Source organism: Cervus elaphus, chromosome X (assembly GCF_910594005.1).
Source record: "Cervus elaphus chromosome X, mCerEla1.1, whole genome shotgun sequence".
Taxonomy (NCBI): domain Eukaryota; kingdom Metazoa; phylum Chordata; class Mammalia; order Artiodactyla; family Cervidae; genus Cervus; species Cervus elaphus.
The window spans coordinates 31,387,050-31,393,049 of record NC_057848.1 but is presented as its reverse complement, the minus strand read 5'-3'; positions in this window follow the sequence as shown (position 1 = coordinate 31,393,049).

Genomic DNA, 6,000 nt, shown 5'->3' with positions numbered 1-6,000 from the left:
GCAATTTGGTCTCTGGTTCCTCTGCCTTTTCTAAATCCAGCTTGAACATTAGGAAGTTCAAAGTTCATGTACTGTTGAAGCATGGCTTGGAGAATTTTGAGCATTACTTTTCTAGCATGTGAGATCAGTGCAGTTGTGTGGTAGTTTGAACATTCTTTGGCATTGCCTTTCTTTGGGATTGGAATGAAAACTGACCTTTTCCAGTCCTGTGGCCTCTGCTGAGTTTTCCAAATTTGCTGGCATATTGAGTGCAGCACTCTCACACCATCATCTTTTAGGATTTGAAATAGTTCAACTGGAATTCCATCAACTCCACTCGCTTTGTTCATAGTGATACTTCCTAAGGCCCACTTGAATTTGCATTCCAGGATATCTGGCTCTAGGTGAGTGATCACACCATCATGATTATCTGGGTTGTGAAGATCTTTTTTGTATAACTCTTCTGTGTATTCTTGCCACCTCTTCTTAATCTCTTCTACTTCTGTTAGGTCCATACCATTTCTGTCCTTTATTGAGCCCATCTTTGCATGAAATGTTCCCTTGGTATCTCTAGTTTTAAGGAAGAGATCTCTAGTCTTTCCCATTCTATTGTTTTCCTCTATTTCTTTGCATTGATCACTGAGGAAGGCTTTCTAATCTCTCCTTGCTTTTCTTTCAAACTCTGCATTCAGTATGGGTATATCTTTCCTTTTCTCCTTTGCCTTTAGCTTCTCTTCTTTTCTCAGCTATTTGTAAGGCCTCCTCAGACAACCATTTTGCCTTTTTGCATTTCTTTTTCTTGGGGATGGTCTTGATCACTGCCTCCTGTACAATGTCACAAGCCTCCACCCATAGTTCTTCAGGCACCCTGTCTATCAGGTCTAATCCCTTGAATCTATTTGTCATTTCCATTGTATAATTGTAAGGGATTTGATTTAGGTCATTTAGGTCACGTGCTAGCAAGGTTATACTCAAAATCCTTCAAGCTAGGCTTCAGTAGTGTGTGAACTGAGAATTTCCAGATGTACAAGCTGGGTTTAGAAAAGGCAAAGGTATAACTTTCCAAAACTGAACCAGGAAGAAATAAAAAATCTTAGCAGACCCATCACAAGCACAGAAATCGAAACTGTAATCAAAACCTTCCAGCAAACAAAAGCCCAGGACCAGATGGCTTCACAGCTGATTCTACCAAAAATTTAGAGAAGAGCTAACACCTATCCTACTCAAACTCTTCCAGAAAATTGCAGAGGAAGGTAAACTGCCAAACTCATTCTATGAGGCCACCATCACCCTAATACCAAAACCAGACAAAGACGCCACACACAAAAAAACAAAACTATAGGCCAATATCACTGATCAACATAGATGCAGAAATCCTTAACAAAATTCTAGCAAATAGAATCCTGTTTGCTGAGCAATTCTTCCTTAAAACTCACTTTTACCAAAGCTTCCAGGACACCTTTCTCTCTTGGTTTTCTCTATGGGTTTTCCTTTCCATGTGGTGGCTGCTTAGTCACTAAGTCGTGTCCGACTCTTTCGACCCCATGGACTGACTGTTTCCTTTCCATACTCACCTCTTAAAAGTTGGCACTGTCTAGGGCTAATTCCCCAGGGATGTTTCTCAGGGGTGCTTCTCTTCTCAATCTCCCTAGAGGAATCTCATCCACTGCCATGGCTTCAGCTGTCACCTCCAGGGAACAATCCTATACCCAACTGCCTACCTACTAGAAAACCCCCCACGCTGTCCTACAGGCAATTCAAACTCCACAGGTGTATCCCTGATTAAAACCTACTGACTACAAAAGAAGGTATAAACTCTTTCAAGTGTGTAGTGAGGTACAGATTTTAGTTTTTAATGGATAGAAGCTAATCTTTATCTAGCAAAGGCAAGGTGTGCTGAGATTTATGGGGTCACAAAGAGTTGGACACGACTGAGCGACTGAACTGAACTGAGCAAAGGCAAAGGAGTAGCTCTGCTAGCTATGCAACTGTAGGGTAAGTAAACATTTAATGCCGTGGAAGTGTAACAAGACCTTTAGAATTTTTTGAATGACTTACCAAAAGCTGTCTTATCTCCTGACATGTACAACTCACTGCTGGAGGAGAGGTAGGCCAATATGCGTAGGAAGCCTGGAGGTCTCCTGAGACTAATGAGACCACCTACTCTGAACTCCTTCTTTCCAAATTTAGAATCAGGAACATGTGTCAGGGTGATTTGGGGGGCCTTTATTCAAGGCCCAGTGCCTGGGAAAGGCACCAAGGCACCACAAATAAAATATCTTGAAGAAAGAAGAGGGCTTAAGTGGGGCTCCTGCCTCAACTCATGGGCTTACATTTTTGTGGGCAAGGACTGGCTTCACACATATATACCTGTGGCTGATGCAAGGAGCTTTTCTAGACCCAGACTTTCTGCAACATATGGTATTTTAGAGAACAATGACTGCACATTTGGGTGAAGACTAAAACATATGTAAGCTAAGAGTCCAGATATAATGTCACTGCAGGGCTGGGAGGGATCCACATTAGTCAGAGCATCACTGTCCAGTCACCAAGTTTCTGTGAGATTGAAAAGGATGAGTCCTCAAGATGAGCCCCAGGTGGCAGTAAGAAAGAGCACCAGAAGTGGACTGATTTTCCAACCAGCTTTGGAAGCAAAAGTGGCTCCATTTTTGGGACCAATTTTGGAAAGATGAGGGAAGGCCCTCAAATGTACTGCACTCAGATATGTGAGAGAGAAGAGTGACAGCTGAATCTGTACCCAGAATCCCGTAAACACACCTTACTAATCACACATGGAATACAAAGCTTTGCTTACACCCTCAGTTTCATTTCTTGACACATTCTGCTTTGCACTTTATGTTCCCATAATAGCAAACTTCCTAGAGGTTTCCCACCTGTATTCCTATCAAGTACTATAAAATATGCTGTTTATTGTCTACCTTTGCTCATGCTAGCTCCTGAGTATGAACTTACCCTTCTCCATAGTTACCCCCATTTCCCTGGCTATAGTCCTGAGCCTCCTGAGCTGGGTGAGTTGTCCCCTGACACGGTTCCCTTAAGATCTCATAATTACCCTATTGCATTCATCAGTTCATGTGTCTGTCTCTACCACTAAGTCTACAGTCCCAGAAGAGTACAAATCAAGTCTCAAGTTATTCATTCTTGTCTCCTAGCACCTGGCACATTTGCCTAGCACATAGTAGATATTCAGCAAGTGCTTGCAGAATGAGTGAAGGTAAGCATGGTAACTCTGAGGCCACAACCTCTTTTTTTCCCCTCGATCTTCTGAATGTCTAGACACCTAGTCTATATTGAAGATATCATTAACTGTCTCCTTGCCTTGCCCTCAGATGCTCAAAATTAGTAACTGGCTTCTTATATGTGTTTACTAAATGCAAAGCACTGAGCTAAAAAAGTTTACAGGGGAAAATACAATGAGAAAGAAATTCAGACCTTGCACTCAAGCAGTTCTTAGAAAGCAAACTTCTTCATTCAGCCTTTACAATTTCCAGACAAGACTCCCCTTTTAGGAGGCTCTCCTGGACTTATCCCTATCTAGCCTACCACATTAAATGATCAACAGTTTCCTCTCACCTTACTTGGGTTAAGTATGTATTTCTACTGATTTCAGTGTTGTCTGTCTATATACACTCTAATGTTTAAAATTTGAGGTCAGTGTATGGTGTCTATTCTGTGAACATGTATCCTTTATTTTGTATTTTGAGCTATTACTGCACACTGCTATCAACTTATAATAGATTGACAAGTTATAAGGGCTTGAAATTTGGCCTGAAAACACAGTGGAAGTAGATTGGTTAAGACAAAGGGTGAGAGAGACAGGAAACAGTGCAACAATTTACAATAAAAATAAATAATAGCATGTACCATCTCAAAATAATTTATCCATGACATCATTTAGGACCTTTGCTGAAGCTTACATACTATATATATACTATATACCATATTAAATTACTTTAAAGAAACATTAGGATTGATTGTTGAGTTTATTTCAAATTGCTGACAATACATACATGCTGACAATACAGTCACCTTTTTCTGAGAAAGACACCATGGAGGTCCCTAAACCCCTGAGGTTTATTATGTTGTGAATAATTCCCTCTTCCTAGTCAGTAATCACTACACTCTGGAGTCAAACAGACTTCACTTTGCTAGTAGAGAACTAGCTTCTGTTTCAGCCAGACTTGTACTCAGGCCTTTATGCTGTTTTCATTTACGTTTCAATCCATCAAATTGGCTTTGGAATGTGGAATTTTTGTACTCAGCCGTTATTTTCCATTATGTGTTCCAGTTCTGAATGGCAGAAATAAATGGCCATTTGGCCACTGGTTAGCTGCCAAAAGAGCATAGCTATATCCTAATTAAGAATTACTTTGTGTGTTATGCCAGCCTGCTGAGCTGGCAGATGGACACTGATCTGAAAGGGTGATGACCTCCACTTTCTATAATTATAACTCTGTAATAGCTTCATCCCCCTACATCTTAAAGGCTCTCAAAATGCAAACCACAAGCCCTCTATCACGTATTAGAAGAAGGGAAAGGGTCTAATATTTATGGAGTACCTCATTCATAATTAATGTCTTGTTTCATGCAATCTCCAAGCTAACACCAGGTATCAGGTACTACTCATGTTGGCCCCATTTTATAGATAGTGATGCTAAAGCTCAGGAAGGTAAAGTAAGAATGGTCACATAGCTAGTAGATGCCAGATCTAGTACATAAGTCAGACCTAGCAGAATGTGGATTTGGTGCTCTTTTTCCTACACCCTGTTTCTTAGCAATGACATCTAGGACTATCTGTTCTTTACCTCTCTCCTTGCCTGTGTCCAAGGAAAAGGCCTATTTCACTTACCTTGATATTGTGCCTAGGCATGGTCTGTCCTCAGTTCTTCTCTTTTCTCAGTGCAATGGCTGTGATCAAACCAGCATGCCTGTCCTGACCCCCTCCCTCCCACCTCCCCCACTACTATAACTTCCTAGAATGTTTGTAGTTCACATATGGGATGAAGCAGTGCATCACACAGCATTTGAACTCCAAAATCCTTAAGGTGATTTCCACTTAAGTCTAGCAATGTTAGGTTCTCATTTCTGCTGAGGACAGAGGTGAGGGCTCCACAGCATGCATCTGTGAAATGACATTCTGCTAACCTATGGGGAATTGGGGATTCAAGAAAGAAATCGGTTTACCCCAAGTTCCATAATGACCTTCCATTTCATACACAGCTGGAACAAGAGCCCAGTGGACAAAGAGTCTCTGTGAACTTACCACAACGTCTGTAGCTTGCAGGAGGGGTGTTTCAGCCCTTCACAGAGCACCTGCATGCCTTCATCCCCTAAGGCATGAGTTCAAGGACTCTCAGGTGTTCGTTGGTGTACAGTGCATTGCATGAATCCTGACAACACTCTCCAGTTAGGTGACAAGTCCACAGTCTGCCGAGAAGTAAGATAGATAAGGCTGGCATAATTTCATCAGGATTGGGTCACTTTAGATATTGGGTTTACCCACTAGAAAAATACAGTAGAAACTCAGTTTGTCATGTAAAAAAATCCCTTGGGCCAGGGCCAAGCAGAGATTGTGGAGAAAGGAAGATTTATTTCCCCTAAATTATCGAGTCATCATATGTTTCTTTGGAGATTGTATCACCAGGCCAGAAAAAAATCATTTAATTTGGGGAGCTGCTCAGACATCAAGGAACTCTGCCTGTGGCTATTGTTCATGATACTTACACCAGATCCTTTAACTGACAGTCAGGCTGTTTTAATCCTTCACACAGCAATTTCAGTCCCAAATCTTCAATCTTATTATTAATTAGAAGCAGCCTTGTCAGGCTCCGGGTAGAGTTTAGGACTTGGGCGAGGGACTCACAAGAAGCTGGAGAGAGGAAACATTCGGAAAGCCTGCAGGTATGGGGACACCAACGTTGTTAACCATGGCAGCAGGAGTCCCACTGAACCTCAAATGCAATGCCCATGAGAAGGACAAGGATGAACAGACACTTACAC